General features: G+C 46.3%; 2 non-coding genes across 2 annotated transcripts; both read left to right on the top strand.

Moving 5' to 3' along the window:
- The first annotated feature begins 405 nt into the window (after positions 1–405).
- On the top strand, positions 406–488 carry trnal-uaa (transfer RNA leucine (anticodon UAA)). The gene has a single exon. It is a non-coding gene; the product is annotated as a tRNA-Leu (tRNA).
- A 4,383-nt stretch (positions 489–4,871) lies between these two features.
- Positions 4,872–4,954, top strand: trnal-cag (transfer RNA leucine (anticodon CAG)). Its single transcript has one exon. It is a non-coding gene; the product is annotated as a tRNA-Leu (tRNA).
- The last annotated feature ends 18,362 nt before the right edge of the window (positions 4,955–23,316 follow it).

The following is a 23,316-nucleotide window of genomic DNA, read 5'->3' on the forward strand; positions in this document are numbered from 1 at the left end:
CCAAGTCTGAATGTTGTCCAGGTCTTGCTGCTTCTGGACACGGACTCCTTCAGTATCTGAGATGTCCCGAATTTGTCCTTTTATGAAACCTTGGTCAGGACTCACTTGGAATATTGTATCCAGTCTTGGTCTCCTCACATGATGGGTGATATTGAGGCTTTGGAAAGGGTACAGAGGAGAGACATTCGACGAATTCCCAGTATAAGACATCTTGGTTATCAAGTTAGACTAAAAGAGTTGGGACCCGACACCTTAGAGAAACCTAGACTGAGGGGTGATCCGATTGAGGTTCATAAATAATGAAGGGTCCAATTTCGCATGGGAGAGGAGTCATAACTTTCTCTTGGAAAAGGCCAGATGGCACCCGGATCACATTAAATTTCATTTTCAGTGGTGGGTTAATGTACCAGGATGGCCGAGTGGTTAAGGCGTTGGACTTAAAATCCAATAGACATGTGTCTGCGTGGGTTCAAACCCCACTCCTGGTATCTGTGCTTACAAAATGTTGTTTATTCTTTCCCTGACTTTTGCCTTGCACCATCATCTCTTCTGTCATTTAATCACTCTTGCCTTCCAACTGATCACAGCTTCCTATTATTTGATCTGCCCCAGCACCGTTCCTTGGCTCTGCGCTTGCTTATAAACTGGTAAATCTTTAACTTAATCTCCTCTGTACCCTGACAATGACCTTCTCATCCTTCCTGGATTGTGGTTCCTCACAGGATCCGCTGCCTCTCCGACTCCCCTCCAGGTAACTGAAGGCCCTGAGCCTTGGTCTCGCTTTATACGCTAGCTGGTAGTTGATTCCTTGCAGGTCTGCCACCGCTCAGGAGAAGCTCAAGACCCAGATCAAGCAAAGTATCAAGAGGAATGTGAACAAAGGCTCCCTGGTGCAGAGCAAGGGACAGGGCGCCTCCGGCTCCTTCAAAATCAGCAAGAAGGAAAACCCAGGGAAAAGTGGGAAAGAAGGTGAAGAAACTAGCAGCCAAGAAATCTTTAGTGAAGAAACCAGCAGACAAGAAATCTTCAGTGAAGAAACCAGCAGACAAGAAATCTTTAGTGAAGAAACCAGCAGACAAGAAAGTGACAACAAAGAAAGTAACAGCCAAGAAAACGAGCAGCAAGGCGGCGGCAACGCCAAATAAGGCGGTGAAGAAAGCAGCGCTTCAGAAAAAGTCTCCTGCGAAGAAGGTCAAAAAAGGCAAGAGTGCGGCGGGCGGAAAGGCGCTGAAGAAAGTGCAGACATGGAAGAGCAAGGACAAGCCGAAAGCAGCGAAGTCTCAGAAAGCAGGGTCTGGAAAGAAGTGAAAGCGCGGGAAACTTGTAAACATCTGAACACAAAGGCTCTTCTCAGAGCCACCCACATCTCTCAGGAAAGAGCTGATCCCCTGATCAAATGATCCTTGTCCCGGCCCCGCCTGCAGATTCCACATGGAAATGATTTGGAGTAACTCCAGGATCCCTGGTGACTCCCCTCCACCCAGCCCTTTCCCCACTCTCTGTCATAAAACAGAGGGATGTCCGGCCCTCACTCTAACTGGGGATGTGTTCGGTGCAGTCTCAGTTCACAAATTCAGGGGGAGAGTCTGTAAGACAGTAACACTGGCGGAGAAACCCCACCTCACAACTCAAACCCCAACACATGAGTTTCTCCAATTCAGCTGGAGTCGGGTGACAACAGGAGCTGGGATAGGCTGTGATCGGGAATGTTAGGAATGGATTTGTTCAGGGAGGAATGTACCTGGAATCTCCGAATATAATAGTTCCTTATTTCCCCAGATGACACATTCTGCAGTGAGAGTGAAAAGTCTCTTAACTGCTTCACATTTACTAATTGTTTGGTTCGAGATGAATAATGAGTCAGAGAGTAATGACAGGATCTGAAGCTTCTCTCACACCAGCCCTTGAATGACTCAGTGTGAAGTGTCCAATGTGTGAAGCTACTGCCAGGGTTTGTCAATCTGAACAGTTTCAGCTCAGTTCCTGGGGGCCTGAAATTCCAAAGTTTGACTCTGTCTCTGATTGGTCACCCGCTTCTCAATCCAATTCTTAACCAATCGGAGTGTCACATAAATTAAATAGAAGTTCTCATTGGCTGAAATTTTCCAATTGGAAAAAGCACGGCAATTCCAGAGCAGGAAGGAATTGAAGTGATGGAAAATTTCAATTTACAGGCAACAATTTTAAAACCTCTCATTTTATGTTCTGTTTTACTGTATTTACCGTCACAAAATCCTGACGCGATTTTAGGAATCGTTTTCATTTGTCAATCTGTTAACTGTAAGCGGCGGGAGGAAGGTCCGGTTCAGCAATTTAAAACGGGACAAATATCAGCTTCCTCTCTGTAAAAGGAACAAATTAGCGACTAACCGCTTCTCACAGGCTTCTCGGGGACTGACAGAAACGAGCGGTTTCTGATCTTTTCTCCTGAAAGAGGCGGATAATGCTGCAGGGAGCAATGAACTGCCCTTCACTTTCTGGCTGCTAATACACCCCTGACTTTAAACAGTTCAAACAGCGACTGATGCTTCTGTCGGAAAATGAGCAGATTCACCAGAATGATCCCGGTCCATCATGGCCAAAGACATCCAGCTGGCCCGCCGCATCCGCGGGGAACGCACCTGAAACCCAGCTTCAGTAACAAGTGTAACAAGGGCTCTTTTCAGAGCCACCAAATCAGCAAAGGAAAGAGCTGCCATCTCTGTTCATCATCAAACCCATTAGATTGGAGGGGCGGTCACATGGTTTCTGTTTTGTCACATCACTTTCCCGAAAGGCCTGTCAGACTGAGAGCTGATCTGGAATTTAGAAAGCAGCATTACCGGAGACTCATTGCTGCTCAGCACAATCTCAACCCCGCTCCTGGGATCCGTTAGCTGGCATTTGGGGAAAAGAAATGGATCCCAGTTTTATTTGGAAGGCATTAATGGAGCCGGGTCCGTTCACATGAGGGTTATTTACAAACATTACCCAATGAGTTCACTAATATTTGAATCCATTGGAGATCAGTACACAGGATATGTAAGGCAGCTCGGTCACTCTGACTGAAACCGCCAGTTCCCCGGGGCTGCAGACCCTGACACTGCGGGGAGAGAATCCCCGACTCTCTCCCGCCGCCGGGGGAAACAGACAGCTCTGTGTCCGGAGAATAGGGAGGGCCGGGGGGAAGGCACATATTAAAGCGCTGCAATGGACTCAGCTCCTGTGTGTGCACAACTCTCACTGATTCCGTTCTCTGGGAACAGTGCGGTCTAAACAGATCAGGTTCGGAGAGAAACACACAGCCCGAGAATGGCCTCTTCCTTCCTGCATTTACTCTGTTCCGGGAGCAGATTCTCATTGAGAAGCGGCGCTCAGATCACCAGAGAGAAAAAAAAACATAATTCAAACTGTCCAAATGAAAAACAGAGAATTAACCCGGACACTTCCATTATTAAATTAATTCATCAGCTCCGAACCAGTTCCCGTTAATGTACCGGGATAATCTCGGGATTTATAAAATCGAAGGCAGCGGGATTTATTAAATTGTTGATTCTGACACCCTGTAGTTCACTTCTTCACTTAACTGGAGGGGGAGATGTGTGAGCAGAGAAACAGAGGGAAATCCAGAGAGGGAACTGAAAACTTTTTTTTTTATTTCCAAAATATACTTTATTCATAAAAATCTGTAAAAATTACATTGCCAAACAGTTTCCAAACAGCACCAAAAAATACAAACATTGCAAGGGAGATCAGTTTCCTTCAATACTGTCATGAGTTTCTTCCCAGCCCTTCCGTTTCACAATTGTCATGTCAATTACAGTTTTACATTTACAGCAATTGAGAATATTAACGATACAGTTCGAGGGGTTTCCCATGGATCCAGCCCCTCAGTCCAGCTTGGTGGGGGAACCTTACACTGTGGTCTTTCCCCATTGAGCCTTTGCTGCGGCTGCCCCAAGCTTTAGTGCGTCCCTCAGCACGTAGTCCTGGACCTTGGAATGTGCCAGTCTGCAACATTCGGTGGTGGACAACTCTTTGCGCTGGAAGACCAGCAGGTTTCGGGCAGACCAAAGGGCGTCTTTCACCGAATTGATAGTCCTCCAGCAGCAGTTGATGTTTGTCTCGGTGTGCGTCCCTGGGAACAGCCCGTAGAGCACAGACTCCTGTGTTACAGAGCTGCTTGGGATGAACCTTGACAAAACCCACTGCATCTCTTTCCACACCTGCTTTGCAAAGGCACATTCCAGGAGGAGGTGGGCGGCCGTCTCTTCCCCACTGAAAACACACCTGGACAGATGTGAAACAGGTCAATCCACTGTTCCAATAACTCCATCTCTAACTCCCTCCTGACAGTAACCAGCCCTTTCACAGAGACTGTGGGTGGCTCTGAAAAGAGCCTTTGGGTTATTAGATGACATTTTGGCCGCTTTACTTTTTCTGGGAGCTCTGAACGCTGGTTTTCTTGGGCAGCAGCACGGCCTGGATATTAGGCAGCACCCCGCCCTGTGCGATGATCACTCCTCCCAGCAACTTGTTGAGCTCCTCGTTGTTGCGGACGGCCAGCTGCAGGTGTCTGGGGATGATGCGGCTCTTCTTGTTGTCCCGGGCCGCGTTACCGGCTAGCTCGAGGACTTCAGCGGTCAGATACTCGAGCACAGCAGCCAGACAGACCGGGGCTCCGGCACCCACACGCTCAGCATAGTTGCCCTTTCTCAGGTGCCTGTGAACACGGCCCACCGGGAACTGCAGTCCAGCCCGGGAGGAGCGAGACTTGGCCTTGGCCCGAGCTTTCCCGCTGGTCTTTCCTCTTCCAGACATTTCCACAATCTCACAAATATTTTCCACAAAGAATGAATAATTTCCTTCGCATTAATAGTATCCTGTAGGTGGTCAGGATGGCCGAGCGGTCTAAGGCGCTGCGTTCAGGTCGCAGTCCCCATTGGAGGCGTGGGTTCGAATCCCACTTCTGACACTTTGTGTTTTGATTGAACTGGAGGCGTTTGGGAGCAGCGGGAAAAAGCAAAGAAAAAGCAGGAAAGAACATGGACGAACAAAATAACAATGGACCCAAAGATGTTGCAACAAAACATTAGAGTTAGAGGCAACTAAGCAAACGGCAGGGCACATAAAAGATCAAAAATGTAACCTTTGTATCGATGTGGAAGATGTTTCCAATATCCTTAATGAATACTTTACTGTTTTCCCGAATGAGAGGGTGATGCAGATATTGTTATTAAGGAGGAGGAGTGTGAAGTATTGGACGTGATAACTTAAGGAGAGAGGAAGTCTTAATGGGATGAGCATCCTTGAATGTGGATAAATCACCAGGACCAGATGAAATGTACCCCAGGCTGTTGAATGAAGCCAGGGAAGAAATAGTGGAAGGTCTGACCATCATTTTCCAATCCCTCACTGGATACAGGTGTGGTGCCAGAGGATTGGAGGTCTTGTAACGTTGCAATAAAAGCAAAATACGAGGCAGATCAAGCATGGCTGATCATTTCGAGTAGAGAAACAGGGCTGAATTCCCTGAACCAGTGCTACAGCTTTCAGAATAGAAGGAGCCTATACAAACCTGATGGGTTCCACTTAAACAAAAGAGCTGGAGGTGTTGACGGTCAGAACAGATAAAATGTGGAGGAGTGTTTGAAGCAGATTCTGTGTGGTTACTGTAGTTGTACTATGGAGTTATTTCAAGGAGGTGATTCTGAATGTAATGGATCAACGTGGACCCGTCCAAGGCAAAGGTTCTAAGCTTCCCTCTGGTCCAGCCTGGTTGAATGGAACTGAAGCAAACAAATCATCCAGAAGAGGAAAAGATATGTAAGGCCATGAAAGCACAGAATTCAGATGGATGCAATACCAGATGGTATGGCAAGAGTGTAAAACAGCAACAGACTGGTGAATAAAACTTTCCTATTGAATGAGACAAGAGAAAAGAAGGGTAATAATAGTGTCAGAGGTGAGTTGTGACACTATTCACATTCCACCTTGATCTGAATAGGACTGTTGAAGGGAGTGATTGAGAAGAATAGAGGAGAAATGAAAAGAAAGGAGAAATAAACAAAAGGTCTTTTGATTTTAGAATGCTTGTTTTTGGAAATGACAGACTGTAAAGTGTGTGTGTCAGAAGATATAGAGCGAAGTTGGGTATGACAAGATCACAGGAAAGTTGTGCCCTGAGACAAGGTGTGTGTTGACAGGAAAGCTGCTTTCTTTTGCACAATATGTATTTTATTCATATAATTTGTGCAATTACATTGCAAAGCAGTTCAAATTTAATATTACATAAGGTACAATACAGATCAGTTTCCTTCAATAATGTACATAATGTATCTCACAATCCCTGCCTGCACAGGTTATATTTACAGTATTTACATTACACATCAAACATTCTCTGGTGCAAACAGCCCGAGGGGTTTTACACAGGTTCCAGCCCCTCACTGTACTATGGCCTACTACGGCCTCAGACTGCAGCCTTTCCCCATTGAGTCTCCATGGTGGCTTCCCCAAGCTTTAATGCCGTCCCACAGCACATAGTCTTGGACGTTGCAATGTGCCAGTCTGCAACACTCGGTCATGGACAGCTCTTTGCACTGGAATACCTGTCCCACGGCCGGGCTTGTTCTCAATAGAGATCATTTCAAATGAACATTTCCTAAATCCGTGCTTTCTCTCTCGCAATAAAGAGAACAGGATGTCTAGCAGATTCAGTGTGAGACGAGAACACTGCCGGGTAAAGGCCGCTTTCCAACTCCAATCTTAACACAGGAGATTCCCCAAACAGCTGCAGTAAGGTGTTTGTAAACTGCAGGAAGCGGATGTGTGAGGAAATGGTGATGTTACTGAGGAGGTTTCTTAGTATAGAATGGACTGTGTTTAGGTGGGAATATTACTGAATGTTCATTGCATCGGGACCATATTTAAAAGCTCCGGCTTTCTGGAAAGCCTTGACTATGAAGGCCGAGTCTGGAAGGGTTTGTGTGGAGAGCTGGGTTTTGGTTCTACTGTTAATAAAGGGTTTGAAATTGGCAGCCCGGAGGAAACTGGAGGTGGAGCTGAAAGATGAGGGGCCGTTCTCTCTCTGTCTGTCACTCTGGGTGTCTCCTCCATCTAGCTCTCTGTTTAATCTTCACTCTTGTCTCCTCCCCTCCCTGCTCTCACTCTGCCTTTCTCAGCCAGGTCCAGGTGGCCTGCATAAAAAGGAGCCTGACAGAATCAGTCTCTTTTATTGTGCACTGATTTGAGGAAAGAATCAACATGTCTGCCAGGAAACAAGAGTATGCTCCCAGGCTGGCAGCATGTTAGAATCCATGAGGAAAGGCATCATCACCCTCATCGACAAGCAGAAGGGGGAGAGGACAGAAATCAGAAATTGGTGGCCCAATTTCTGCTTAATGCTGACTACAAGATTCTGTCCAAAGACATAGCCAGTCGATTCAAGTCTGCTCTGGAGTTGGTGATTCACCCTGATCAGACCTATACTATGCCAGGCAGGACAATCTCTGATAGCTTTGCGCTACTCAGGGATATGATCACCTATGTACGGGACAGGAGGGTGGACACCTGCCTCATCAGCCTGGACCAGGAGAAGGCTTTTGACAGGATATCGCACACTTACATGATGGATGTGCATTCCAAAATGGGGTTTGGGGAGGGAATCTGCAATTGGATCAAACTACTCTACACAAACATCAGTAGTGCAGTCTCAATCAATGGGTGGGAATCAGAAAGTTTCCCGATCCAATCTGGAGTCAGACAGGGCTGTCCTCTCTTCCCTGTCTTGTTTGTTTGCAGTATTGAACCCTTTGCTGAGTCTATTAGGAAGAATGCGAGCATCAGAGGGGTGACAATCCCAGGCAGCGGAGGCACTCAGGTTAAAACCTCCCTGGACATGGATGACGTCGCCATTTTATGCTCGGATCCACTGTCTGTGCGCAGAGTGATGAGCATCTGCGACCAGCTCGAACTGGCCTTGGGAGCCAATGTTAAACACGGCAAGAGCAAGGCCATGTTCTTTGGGAACTCGGCTGACCGATCCTTTGTCCCCTTCACCGTCAGGTCAGATTACCTGAAGGTGCTGGGGATATGGTTTGGAAGGGCTGAGACGTGCACCAAAACCTGGAAGCAGCGAGTAGCCAGGGTACAACATAAGCTGAGCATGTGGGAGCAGCGATCTCTCTCCATTATGGGTAAGAACCTGGTCATAAGGTGCGAGGCGCTCACATTGCTGTACGTGGTGCAGGTGTGGCCCATACCGCATTCCTGCGCTGTGGCGATCACCTGAGCCATTTTCCGCTTCATCTGGGGATCCAAAATGATCCGAGTCCGGAGGGACATGATGTTCAAACCTCTGGATAAGGGCGGGAAAAATGAACCCAACGTCGCCTTCATCCTTATGGCTACCTTTGTGTGCGGCTGCATCAAGCTGTGTGTAGATCCCCAGTTTGCAAACTTCAAGTGTCACTACGTGCTGTGGTTCTATCTGTCCCCAGTGTTGCAAAGGATGGGCCTGGTCATATTGCCACGGAATGCTCCATCCAGTTGGACTGTGCCGTACTGCCTATCCTTCATGGAAAAGTTTCTGTGGAAAAACACCTTTGACCACCAATCCATCAGGCAGTGGTCTGCACGGAATATCCTCAAGGCCCTACGGGAAAAGGAGATGGTGGATCCTGTCGGATGGTCCCCTGAGCAGAAGTCCAAAGTCATTTGGCAGAATGCCTCATCACCAGAACTTTCAAACAAGCACCAAGATGTAGCCTGGCTGATGGTGAGAAGAGCCCTCCCCGTCAGATCCTTCCTGCACACCCGAAGTCTCACCCCATCCACACGCGACCCTCAAGGTGGCTGTGGTGGAAAAGATACGTTGCCCACCTCTTTCTGGAATGTGTCTTTGCAAAGCAGGTGTGGAAGAGATGCAGTGGTTTTTGTCGAGGTTCATCCCAAGCAGCTCTGTAGCACAGGAGTCTGTGCTCTATGGGCTGTTCCCAGGGACGCACACCGAGATAAACATCAACTGTTGCTGGAGGACTATCAATTCGTTGAAAGACGCTCTTTGGTCTGCCCGAAACTTGCTGGTCTTCCAGCACAAAGAGTTGTCCATGACCGAATGTTGCAGACTGACACATTCCAAGGTCCAGGACTACGTGCTGAGGGACGCAATAAAGCTTGGGGCAGCTGCAGCAAAGGCTCAATGTGGAAAGACCACTGTGTAAGGTCCCCTCACCAAGCTGAACTGAGGGGCTGGATCCATGGGAAACCACTCGAACTGTAGCCAGAAAATATTTGTTTGCTGTAAAATGTACATGGCATGACAATGAAATGGAAGGGTTGTGAGGCAACTCACTCCTGTATTGAAGGAAACTGATCTCCTTTGCACTCTCTGTATTGTTTGACTTGGTGCTTTTTGGAACTGTTTTGTAATGTATTTTTTTTTACAGATTTTTATGAATAAAGTATATTTTGGAAGTTAACAAAAGAAAGTCTGGCAGAGGTAAAGGAGGGAAAGGACTGGGCAAAGGCGGAGCAAAGCGGCACCGCAAAGTGCTTCGTGATAATATCCAGGGCATCACCAAACCAGCAATCCGCCGCCTGGCTCGCCGTGGCGGGGTCAAGCGGATCTCGGGTTTGATCGATGAGGAGACTCGCGGGGTGTTGAAGGTTTTCCTGGAGAATGTGATCAGGGATGCGGTCACCAACACTGAACACGCCAAGTGCAAGACGGTCACTGCCATGGATGTGGTGTACGCTCTGAAACGGCAGGGCCGCACTCTCTACGAATTCAGCGGCTGAACAACTCGACCCTTTCCAGCAAACACAACAAAGGCTCTTCTAAGAGCCACCCACCGCCTCACAGAGAGAGCAGTGACCTGGAAACGGGAGCTGGGATAGGCTGTTTAGAAATGTCTGGAATAAATCTGTGCTGTGTTCGAGATACAAAACTGGAATCCCCAAATTTGACATTTCATTTGCAGCAAGGATGTGCAGTGGATTTGATTTTCTCAACGGGCTGTGTAAACAGCGCCTGAGGCTCTACAATTAGTTATTTCTCCAGTCTACACATGCCCTCAGTGAAAAGCCACATCACTCCTCCAGAATCACTCATTGTTTTCATAGAATTTCAAAATGATTTCGCTGCAATGAGGGAATCCGGGAGTTTTGCAGCAGCCATCGCTGGAACCAGACCCACTTGTGATGTTATTTCCCCCGAGACGGTGTTTCCTGCACTGAAACTGACAGGGTTTGTGAAACTGATCAGTTTCAGCTCAGTCATTCAGGGACCTGGAATTCCCGCAGTTTGAGCCCGCGCTATCCAGAGCCCACTTCTGATTGGTCACCCTCTTCCCATTCGCATGTCTTAACCAATTGCCGAGCCTCGAATTAGAAAATACAGCAAATCATTGGCTTAAATTGTCGTCCTGGCAGAAAGGTTGAATTCAAAAAAGCCGCCAATTTCAGTGTTGGGCAGAATCGAATTACTCAACGAATCTCAATAACGAAATTGGCGGCACATTTTATACTTACCCCGATTTTCCTTTCCATCGATTGGGGTGCTAATTCACTCGGGTGCGTTTGCTAATACTAACTGTGATCCTCAGATCCATTTAACATTTCAGTAATCCTATTAAATACAAAAGGAATTTTATGATTGAATTTCCATTGGAAGATAGTGAATTAGCACCCCGATCGATGGAAAGGAAAATCGGGCAGAGGATAAAATATGCTGCCAATTCGTTATTGTGATTTGTTTATATAACTGACCAGGATTGACTTCACCCGAACACAGCTACTAGCTCCCACCTCACTGACCGCTCTCCCCCCTCTGCAACTCGCTTTCTCCCCCTCCTCCCTACTGGTGAAATTCCGCACTCTGGCTGTTCGCTCTCCGCACCCCCACCCCCACCCTGTCCCAGCCCAGCCCACAGCTGCTAGCTCTGGCCGTGACACTCCCTCCCACATTTCTTCACCAGGCGCCACCTGTAGAAGCAGGAGGGCCGCAAGGGGTGACAGGGTGACGGAGGAGTGAGTGGCTGAGAGGAGGGAAGCGGCGCGGCCTGGAGCGAGTGGCCAGAGAGTGGGGTGGTGCGAAGCGAGGAACAACTGGCCAGGGGAGTGGGGGGGTGGGGGAGCAGCGAGGTCTGGAGCGAGCGGCTGAGGGGGGGGAATCGTCGAGGCCTGGAGTGAGTTGCCGAGGGGGGAGAGCGACAGCTTCAAAATCTCCCATTCAGCCACTTCCTCCAGCCAAGTGGTGGGGGGATGGGGTGGCTAGATACCCAATGACGCTTTCTCACGCATGCACGAAGATGGATTTGTTGCGGAAATGTGATGTTGGCGCTGCAAAATGACATCATCCCGTGCACGCGCCACTCAATCCTGGCAAGATGTCAAAAATCACTGTGATTTTTTTGGTCTTTTCAGTGCACTCCTCTTTCTTTAGTTGCCTCTTACCTTAATGTATTGAAGAAACATCTTTGGGTCCATTTTCATTTTACTTGTCAATATTCTTCCAAGTTCTCCCTTCACCGCTGCTCCCAAATCCCTCCAGTTCAGTCAAAACGCAACTTGGTAGATTTGGGATTTGAACACACGCCTCCAGAAAACACTACGACCTGAACACAGCCCTTCAGACCACTCGGCCATCCTGACTGTTTCAAGCTTATGACAAAAGCTGAGAAATGATCCATTCTTTGTGAAAGTATTTGTGAGATTGTGGAAATGTCTGGAAGAGGAAAGACCGGCAGGAAAGCTCGGTCCAAGGCCAAGTCTCGCTCCTCCCGGGCTGGACTGCAGTTCCCGGTGGGCCGTGTTCACAGGCTCCTGAGAAAGGGCAACTATGCTGAGCGTGTGGGTGCTGGAGCCCCGGTCTATCTTGCTGCTGTGCTCGAGTACCTGACCGCTGAAATCCTCGAGCTGGCTGGTAACGCGGCCCGGGACAACAAGAAAACCCGCATCATCCCCAGACACCTGCAGCTGGCCATCCGCAACAACGAGGAGCTCATCAAGCTGCTGGGAGACGTGACCATCGCTCAGGGCGGGGTGCTGCCTAATATCCAGGCCGTGCTGCTGCCCAAGAAAACCAGCGCTCAGAGCTCCCAGAAAAAGTAAAGCGGCCAAAATGACATCTAATAAACCAAAGGCTCTTTTCAGAGCCACCCACAGTCTCTGTGAAAGGGCTGGTTACTGTCAGGAGGGAGTCAGAGATGGAGTTATTGTAACAGTGGATTGACCTGTTGCACATCTGTCCAGCTGTGTTTTCATTTCGCTCTGTTTTTCTGCTCACACATCTCCCCCTCGAGTTAATTGCAGAACTGAACTACAGGGTGTAGAATCAACAATTCCCAGGAGCGGGGGGTGAGATTGTGCTGAGCAGCAATGAGCCTCCAGTAATGCTGCTGTCTAAATTCCAGATCAGCTCTCAGTCCAACAGGCCTTTCGTATTTTAAATATCACAACAGAGCTGAGCGGGGGTGAGCGCAGCCTCAGCTGCACCGAGTCTCAGGGGCTCTCAGGACCCCAATCAGAGCCACCAGGCCTGGGGGGCGTGCAGCAAGGACCCGGGGGAGGGAGGGTGCACCATTAAAGTGATGGTGCAACACCTCCCCCATCCTCGCCGCCACTTCCCGGTTTCTTCTCCCGTTTATCTCAACATTAAGAAGACGCTTTTGCTCTGGACTACACTGGTTATAAAGTAAGACCCAACTTTGTCTCTGAAAGTGATGAATAGCAGCAACAACAGCAGAATCCAACCCCTGCAGTTACATGTGAACTTGCTGATGTTGCAGCAGATTGAATGACTGAGTGAATCCCTTCCCACACACATGGCAGGGGAACGGCCTCTCCCCAGAGTGAATGTGTTGGTGTTTCAGCAGATCATTACTGCTTTTCAAGCTCTTCTCACAGTCAGGACATTGAAAAGGTCTCTGATCAGTGTGAACAAGTTGATGTTCAGTGAGGTTGGATGACTGAGTGAACCCCTTCCCACACACGGAGCAGGTAAATGATCTCTCCCCAGTGTGAACTCACTGGTGTTTCAGCAGGTTGACTCTGGCTGGGTTCAGTACTACACTCACTGGTTCCTCTCTCTCTCTTCCCCTGAAGGTGCTGATTCTGACTGTATGTATGTGCTCTCTCCCCCTCCGACCCTCCCTGTCCAATGTAGTATCTCCCAGTTTTGGTGATGTGCTCTCCCTGACCTGTCTCCATTTCTCCTTCTTATACAGACTTGCCCTGACTGTCACTATTTCATAGAATCATACAGCACAGAAGGAGGCCAATCGGTCTTTTGTGCCTGTGCTGAATCTGTGAAAAAAATGATGCAATTAGTCCAACCCCCTGCCTATTTCCCCATAGTCCTGGAGAAATTCACTTTGAAATATTTGTCCAATTCCTTTATGAAAGTTATAATTGAATCTGTTTCCACCACCCTGTCAGACAATTCATTCCAAATCCGAATCAGTTACTGGGTAAAAAGATCTCTCCTCACCTCCCCTTGACATTTTTGGCCAACAATCCCAGCTTCACCACCCTGTCCAGAGAACTGAAACCCCTCATCTCTGGTATCATTCTCGTAAATCTCCTCCAAACTGTCTCAAAAGCTTTGATGTCCTTTCTGAAACCTGGTGCCCAGAACTGGACACATTACTGTAGCTGAGATCGAGCCAGCGACGCCCACATCCCACGAACGGATAAAAAAACGCTCCCTGCTAAATCCCCAATTCTTATCCATTTACAGACGCTCCTTGCCCAGTCCCCAAATCTTATTCATTTAGAGACGCTCCCTGCCCAATCCCCAATTCCTATCCATTTACAGACGCTCTCTGACCAGTTGACCTTGCTGGCGGGCAGTTTCGGGAAGCCTCACAGGGAAAAGCTTCACCACCACACGCAGGGACACAAACGGGATTGTTCCATCCTATTGTGGCCTTGACGCCCTGCTCCAGCTGTGTGCACCCGCTACGGGCGCGGTCTCCCTGCACTTTGTGAATATTCCGCTCCAGCTGCAGATGGAGCTCAGCCACTACCGTGCCTGCTCCTTATCAGAGACAAGGCAAATTCTGGAGCGCAGAGCATTCTGGGTACCACAACTGTCATTAATGCCAATCTCTGACATGATAATCAGGTTTTATTTCCTACATTTCATTTCCTGGTATGTTAGTGCGTGTTTTCTTTTGTACCTGTCAGTGCCTGGGAGGAGAGAGTCAGCTTCACTTTGTAGCCGTGAATTTCTGGTGTGAGAATGTGGGTTTTTACTCTGTATGTTTCAGTTTTCGGTTTGTGACTGTTTCTGCTATTGCTATGTGAGTTAACTTTGTGGAAAGAGATGCAGTGGTTTTTGTCGATCTTCATCCCAAGCAGCTCGGTAACACAGGAGTCTGTGCTCTAAGGGCTATTCCCAGGGACGCACACCGAGACAAACATCAACTGCTGCTGGAGGACTATCAATTCGGTGAAAGACGCCCTTTGGTCTGCCCGAAACTTGCTGGTCTTCCAGCGAAAAGAGTTGTCCACCACCGAATGTTGCAGACTGGCACATTCCAAGGTCCAGGACTACGTGCTGAGGGACGCACTAAAGCTTGGGGCAGCCGCAGCAAAGGCTCAATGGGGAAAGACCACAGTGTAAGGTTCCCCCACCAAGCTGGACTGAGGGGCTGGATCCATGGGAAATCCCTCGAACTGTATCGGAGAAATTTTGTGTGCTGTAAATGTAAAAATGTATATGGCATGACAATGAAATGGAAGGGTTGTGAGGCAACTCATGATTGTACAGAAGGTAACTGATCACCTTTGCACTGTTTGTATTTTTTGACTTGATGCTGTTTTAAACTGTTCGGGAATGTAATTTTTACAGATTTTTATGAATAAAGTATATTTTGGAAATAAAAAAAAAATGTGAGTTTCACCACATATCTTTCAACAACTTGTATGTGAACATCAGCTTTTGTCCAGATCTATCAGTTTCTGATATAGAGTCATAGAGTTATACAGCACAGAAACAGGCCCTTCAGCCCATTGAGTCTGTGCTGGCCATCAAGCACCGAACTATTCTAATCCCATTTTCCAGTATTTGGCCCGTAGCCTTGTATGCTATAGCATTTCAAGTGCTCATGTAAATACTTCTTAAATGTTGTGAGGGTTCCGGCCTCTACCACCTCTTCAGGGAGTGCGTTCCAGATTCCAACCACCCTCTGGGTAAAATTTATTTCCTCAAATCCCATCTAAACCTCCTGCCCCTTACCTTAAATCTATGCCACCTGGTTATTGACCCCTCCGCTAAGGTAAAATGTTTCTTCCTATCTAACCCATCAATGCCCCTCATAATTTTGTAAACCTCAATCTTATCTCCCCTCAGCCTTCTCTGCTCAAAGGAAAACAACGCTAGCCTTTTCAGTCTCTCTTCATAGCTGAAATGCTCCAGCCCAGGCAACATCCTGGTGACTCTCTTCTGTACCCTCTCCAGTGCAATCACATCCTTCCTATAGTGTGGTGCCCAGAACAGTACACAGTACTCCTGCTGTGGCCTAACTAGCATTTTATACAGCTCCGTCATAACCTCCCTGCTCTTATATTCTCTGCCTCGGACGATCTATATTGGCCTGTAATCTAAGGCTTTCCTCCTCACTATTTACGACACCACCAATTTTCGTGTCATGTGTGAGAAAGGGTTTGATTCTATCTCTATCAGTATCCGTTACATGCATGTGTTTTTAATCTGCACCTCCTCTGTTTTATTCTCTGTACTTGTCAGCCTCTTGTAGGTGAGTCTGTGTTTTGCTCTTTATCTCTCAGTCTTCGAAGTATGAGCCTGGGTTTGTACCTAATTTTCTTTGTACCTTGCAGGATGGATATTGAAGAGAGGTTTTTACACATTAACTGCCAAATCCTGATAAGTGATTTTTGGGTTTCACACAGTATCTGTCAGTTTCTTGTCTAGGACTGTTGGTTTTACTATGTCCCTGGCATTTGCTGGTTTGTTAGTGTGGGGTTTACACTTTACCTGTCAGTTTCTCATATGTGAGTGTTGGTTTCACTTTGTATAGAATCATAGATCACAGAATACTTACAGCACAAAAGGAGGGATTCAGCTCAGCGTGCTTGTGCTGCCTCTCTGCACAAGCAACTCAGCTCATGCCACATCCTCATGTATTCCATGAAAACCTGAATTTTTTTTCCCTTCAGATAATTATCATATATCCTTTTGAAAGCTATGGTTGAATCTTCCTCCTTCACACTCTCAGGCAGTACATATCAGATCTTAACCATTTGCTGCATAAAAAAGGTTTTTCCTCATGTTGCCTTTGGTTCTTTTCCCATTCACCTTAAATCGGTGTCCTCTGCTTACTCAGCCATGAGTAATATTTCCCATTGCTTTCTCAGCACTGATGGATTGTGAGGTGGGAGACAGCCAGAAGTCCCACTGAGCTGCACTGACCCCCAGCTGAAAAACAAATGAGATAAAGTTCAATCTTTCACAGCGAGATGCTGCAGAGAGTTAAGAGTCCCGAATGAAAGAGAGCGTTTCTCATACTGTTGTTGAATTTCATTTCAAACACTCCTTGTACTCTCTGCTAATGAAGCCTAAAAAATGGAAAAACTAAATGGCGCTCAAACTCACAACCCTGAGATTAAAAGTCCCATGATCGACAGACTGAACTGAATATGTCACTTCTACTGTACCTCTGTTTGGATGGATGCAACTGTATGCTCCAATGCAAGGGCAGCTTTCAAATCCTCCCATGGGTCCACACGTCAGACTAAGTTCCATGTTGTGAACTCAAGCAAAGGAAATCTGCTCACTTCCAAAACTATCAGCAAATTGAAGCTGATTACGATCAACATCATCAGAGGTCAGAACTACCTGGTGAAAGAAGACTCCCTGAAGAAGGATCCACAATTATTCAAAGGCATCGACAAAGTGAAAAACAAGAAAATCGATGAGTCAATCCAAGCTCAACAGAAACACTGAAGAATTCCATTCCAGACCAGAACACAATTAGAGGCATTTTTTGTATTCAAAGCTGGGCATTAGTATTTAAAAGTTGATATATAATTTTGAATATATTTGAATTTCTTTATTCATTTGGCACTGCTGAACATGAAGCAGTCTTAAATCATTTAATTTTTTTTTGTAAAATCTGACTTACCAGATTAAAATATTAGATCAAGGGAGAAATTTCAAAGATTACTGGACCAGTAATCCAGAGGCCTGGACTCAAGATCCAGTGACAGCCAGGACGTCAAGGCGGGAAACACTCCGCACTAGTCTGCAGTGAGCGATTCCATCGAAGGTAGAGCACAATCTCTTTAATATAAGAATGTATATTTTATAATAATTAATCACTCAAGACCTTCCTGGTCTCTGCATCTCAGCTGCTCTCTGGATAAACTTGCAGAAAGTATTTCAACCTGTAAAGCAGGAGTCTAGGGAATGTATAATGATATTTTCTAGCCTTCGGGCAATATTTTAATCAATACAGTGTGGGACAACCTGTCTGGGCACAACTCCATGAGTTTCTCTTTCACTAGTGACCTAACAATCACTAACTTCTATGGTAACAATCTTCAGCTCATCACCTCCGGTACGTAGCTCTAATCTTAATGTACATTTAAACAACCTTTCAAGTCCAGTTACAGTTTTTGTTGCCTTACCTGCACAAGCTTAAAAAGTGAAAAACGGAAGCAAGTTTAACTGAACATTCTGGTGGTCAGTTCGGGCACGGGAAAAAAATGAAAGGACTCGGACCAGGTCGGATGTGGTGCTGTCAGGCTTGGGTCGGGTTTCATTTGCTGACCCGAGCAGGCCTTTAGTTACTGTTGCAACCTTATATTCCCACTTGACAATCTGTATATTTTGTTCATTTCAATTTTGTCGACAAGCTCTTTGAATCCAGTTCCCCGGTCCTCAAGCAGGCTCAGTTTGGAAATCGATTCCGCTTTCTGGAAGGCTGAAAGCAATCGATGACCTTAAACTAAAAATGGCAACAGAGAAGGGCTCGTCTGGGATTTGAACCCAGGACCTCTCACATATTAATCACTTATCTACCCAAAGCAAGAATCATACCCCTGGACCAACGAGCCACCGTTGGAATGGCTTTTATTCGCTCCTGTGGAATTTCACTGGCACCCACAGCCGATCATGCATTTTTTTAAGATCAAAACAATATCCTACAAAGCTGAAATAAAAACAGAAAGTGCTGGAAATACTCAGCACCTCTGACAGCATCTGTGGAGAGAGAAACAGAGTTAACATTTCAGGGTTTTCACCTTTTGTTTGAGCCATCTTTTCAGACTGCTTCTGTCCATCCAATCTCACTTTTTACTCTATCCACATTCTAAGGGTGGTGCAGTGGTGAGCACTGTAGCTTCACAACTTCAATGACCCCGATTCAGTTCTGTATACTGCCTGTGTGGAGTTTGCAAGTTGTTTATGTGGGCTTCCACAAGGTACTCTGGTTTCCTCCCACAACGAAAGACTTGTGGGTTGATAGATAAATTGACTGTTGTAAATTGGCCCTAGGGTAGGTGATAGGAGAAATGTGGGGATGTGGTAGGGAATTCTGGGTTAACATAGGATTAGTATAAATGGGTGGTTGATGGTCAGTGCAGACTCAGTGGGCCAAAGGGCCTATATCAGTGCTGTATATCTCGATAACCATTCTCTAAGCAAATGCATTTTTCATGAATTCCTCATTTCTTTTATTAACGACAATTTTATATTTCCGGCCCTTGCTTCATACGATACCACAAGTGGAATCATGTTTCCATCAACCCGATCAAACCCCTTCACTATTTCCTCATATTGCAATGTTTCTTTAACCCTGACAGACTGTGGAGTTTCTGCTGCTTGATTGCAGTTCTTGCTTCCCGCCAGTAGATGTCACCTCACTCCAATATAGTGAAGTTTACAAATGTGAGAGAGACACAACAGGAAATAATTGTTCACATTATAGTGAATGTGTGGGATTTAGAAATACTAGGAGTGGAAACGAGTTATTATTGAATTTGTCAAACCAAACATATGTTATAATGTTGTGTTAAATCTGTCACTCTGTTGTCTTGATTCTGAGAGTGACATCGACTCATCGAGTCATTGGGTCATTTGTGGTATAGAAGGAGGCCATTCGCCCCATCGAGTACAGGCTAGCTCTCCATGGAGCGATCCAGTCAGTCCCACTTGTCTGCTCGATCCCCCCAGCCCTGTAAATTTATTTCCTTCAAATGCCCATCGAAATTCCTTTTGTAACCAACGATTGTCTCCACTTCCTCCGCCCTCGGGGGCAGCGAGTTACAGATCATTACCAATCACTGTGTAAAAAGGTTCTTCTGCACATTCCCCCTGCGTCTCTTGTCCAAAACCTTCAATCTGAATCCCCTAGTCCTTGTACCAATAGTTAATGGGAACAATTTTTCCTTGCCAACTTATCTAGAATTAGAATTAGAATTAGAATATTACAGCGCAGTACAGGCCCTTCGGCCCTCGATGTTGCGCCGATCATCTGACCTACACTATTCCATTTACATCCATATGTCTATCCAATGACCACTTAAATGCCCTTAAAGTTGGCGAGTCTACTACTGTTGCAGGCAGGGCGTTCCACGCCCCTACTACTCTCTGCGTAAAGAAACTACCTCTGACATCTGTCCTATATCTTTCACCCCTCAACTTAAAGCTATGTCCCCTCGTGTTTGCCATCCTCATCCGAGGAAAAAGACTCTCACTATCCACCCTATCTAACCCTCTGATTATCTTGTATGTCTCTATTAAGTCACCTCTCCTCCTCCTTCTTTCTAACGAAAACAACCCCAAGTCCCTCAGCCTTTCCTCGTAAGACCTTCCTTCCATACCAGGCAACATCCTAGTAAACCTCCTCTGCACCCTTTCCAAAGCTTCGACATCCTTCCTATAATGCGGTGACCAGAACTGCACGCAATACTCCAGGTGCGGCCTCACCAGAGTTTTGTACAGCTGCATCATGACCCCGTGGCTCCGAAACTCGATCCCCCTACTAATAAAGGCTAACACACCATATGCCTTCTTAACAGCCCTATTAACCTGGGTAGCAACTTTCAGGGATTTATGTACCTGGATACCAAGATCTCTCTGCTCATCTACACTACCAAGAATCTTCCCATTAGCCCAGTACTCTGCATTGCTGTTACTCCTTCCAAAGTGAATCACCTCACACTTCTCCGCATTAAACTCCATTTGCCATCTCTCAGCCCAGCTCTGCAGCCTATCTATGTCCCTCTGTACCCCACAACACCCTTCGACACTATCCACAACTCCACCGACCTTCGTGGCATCCGCAAATTTACTAACCCACCCTTCTACACCCTCATCCAGGTCGTTTATAAAAATGACAAACAGCAGTGGCCCCAAAACAGAACCTTGCGGTACACCACTAGTAACTAAACTCCAGGATGAACATTTGCCATCAACCACCACCCTCTGTCTTCTTTCAGCTAGCCAATTTCTGATCCAAAGCTCTAAATCACCTTCAACCCCATACTTCCGTATTTTCTGCAATAGCCTACCGTGGGGAACCTTATCAAACGCCTTACTGAAATCCATATACACCACATCCACGGCTTTACCCTCATCCACCTGTTTGGTCACCTTCTCGAAAAACTCAATAAGGTTTGTGAGGCACGACCTACCTTTCACAAAACCGTGCTGACTATCGCAAATGAACTTATTCTTTTCAAGATGATTATAAATCCTGTCTCTTATAACCTTTTCCAACATTTTACCCACAACCGAAGTAAGGCTCACAGGTCTATAATTACCAGGGCTGTCTCTACTCCCCTTCTTGAACAAGGGGACAACATTTGCTATCCTCCAGTCCTCCGGCACTACTCCTGTCGACAATGACGACTTAAAGATCAACAACAACGGCTCTGCAATCTCCTCCCTGGCTTCCCAGAGAATCCTAGGATAAATCCCATCTGGCCCAGGGGACTTATCTATTTTCACTCTTTCCAAAATTGCTAACACCTCCTCCTTGTGAATCTCAATCCCATCTAGCCTAGTAGGCTGTATCTCAGTAATCTCCTCGGCAACATTTTCTTTTTCTACTGTAAATACTGACGAAAAATATTCATTTAACGCTTCCCCTATCTCCTCTGATTCCGAACGCAACTTCCCACTACTATCCTTGATTGGCCCTGTTCTAACTCTTATCATTCGTTTATTCCTGATATACCTATAGAAAGCCTTAGGGTTTTCTTTGATCCTATCCGCCAATGACTTCTCGTGTCCTCTCCTTGCTCTTCTTAGCCCTCCATTTAGATCCTTCCTGGCTAGCTTGTAACTCTCAAGCGCCCTAACTGAGCCTTCACGTCTCATCCTAACATAAGCCGCCCTCTTCCTCTTGACAAGCGCTTCAACTTCTTGAGTTGAAGTCTAAAACTGTCATAGCCTTCGACACCTCTATCAATTCTCCCCTCAATCTCCTTTGATACAGGCAGAAAAAAACCCTGTTTTTCTAACCTAACCTTGAAACTAAAACCCTCCATCCCTGGAACTATTCTGGTAAATTTCCACTGCATCCTCTCAAGAATCTGCACATCCTTTCTAAAGAGTGGTGAGCAGATCTGGATGCAACACTCCAATTGGGGCCTAACTAGAGTTCAGCACGACAACCCTGCTTTTGTACTCAATGTCTCTATTTATAAAGCCCAAGATCCCACATGCTTTGCGAACCACTCTCGCAATATGTCTTGCCAACTTCAAAGAATGATGGACATGTACTCCAGGTCCCTCTATTCCAGCACACTCTTCAGAACTGTAGCATTGAGTATATATTGCCTCTCCCTATTCCTTCTGCTAAAATGCATCACCTCACACTTGTCACTATTAAATTCCATCTGCCACCTGTCTGCCCATCCTACTAGCCGATAACTATCCTGTTTCAGGCAGTTCATATCATCCTCACTGTTTGCCACTCCTCCAAGTTTGGTGTCATCGGCATATTTTGAGATTCTACTCGATATTCCAAGATCCAAGTCATTAATCTGTAGCAAAAAAAAGCAATGGTTCTAGCACTGACCCTTGGGGAACACCACTGTCGACTATCCTCCGGTCTGACCAAGAACCATTTCATGTGACTCGCTGTTTTCTGTCCTTAAACCAATTTACTATCCAAATGGACACTGACCCTCCTAATCCATGAACCTCAATTTTGTTAACCACCCTTTTATGTGGTACTTTATGAAATGCTTTTGTAAAATCCATATAAACAACATCCACTGCATTCCCTTCATCAACTTTCTCAGATAGTTTATCAAAAAATGCAGTTAGATTCATCAAGCATGAACTTCCATTTATAAATCCATGCCCACTCTCCTTAATTAACTCAAACCTCTTCAAATGACTTGATTTTTTCCCTGACCTGTTGCTCTTGTGCTGATAGCAAGCTCACCATAGAGCATGTATTTGGCAATGTGACTGTCATTCATTTGGCCCAGTCAACAGAGCCGCCTCTGACTCAAGAGGGCAAACATGCTGTGGATCCCTGCACGCTGGTGTACTTCCTCATTCGGCACTCTGTCCTGCCAGGAGATGCCCAGTATCCATCTGAGGCAGTGGAGGTGGAAGCTGTTCAGCTGCTTTTCTTGGCTTGTATAAGTTGTTGATGATTCTCTACTATAAAGGAGGGTGCTGAGAACACAAGCCTGGTACACGTGGAGCTTTGTATTTTCGGTCAGTTTGCTGTCGGTTCACACCCGTCTTCTCAACTTTGACATGACAGCTGCAGCATTGACAATTCTGGTGCTGATTTCAGTATCAAGGGACAGATTGCTGGTGATTGTTGATCCAAGGTATGTGAAGCTGTTGATGGAAGGTGGAGTCTCTACGTCCAAGTCTCTACGTCCAAGTGGAGTCTTGCCAAGTTGAACAGCTTGTCGTCAGCTCTGATATACAGGTGAACACCCCCATCTGAGTCATTGAAAGTGTACAATAGCAGCATGGAGAAGAATACACCAATTATAAAGGATGTGATAAATAGACAGTTAGAAAATAATGATATGATTGGGCAGAGTCGACATAGATTTATGAAAAGGAAAACAGGCTTGAAAAAACCCGTTGAGTTTTTTGAGGATGTTACCTGTAGAACAGATAAAGGAGAACCAGTGGATGCTTTGGTAATGTCCCACACAGGAGGTGAGTAAACAAAATTAGAGCACATAGGATTGGAGATAATATACTGGTATGGATTGAGAATTGGTTAACAGACCGAAAACAGAGAGCAGGAATAACAGGTCCTCCTCAGGATGGCAGGCTGTTACTATTGGGGTACTGCAAGGATCAGTGTTGGAGCCACAGCTGTTAAC

The sequence above is a fragment of the Heterodontus francisci genome, chromosome 35, assembly GCF_036365525.1.
Source record: "Heterodontus francisci isolate sHetFra1 chromosome 35, sHetFra1.hap1, whole genome shotgun sequence".
In the NCBI taxonomy this organism is placed as follows: Eukaryota; Metazoa; Chordata; class Chondrichthyes; order Heterodontiformes; family Heterodontidae; genus Heterodontus; species Heterodontus francisci.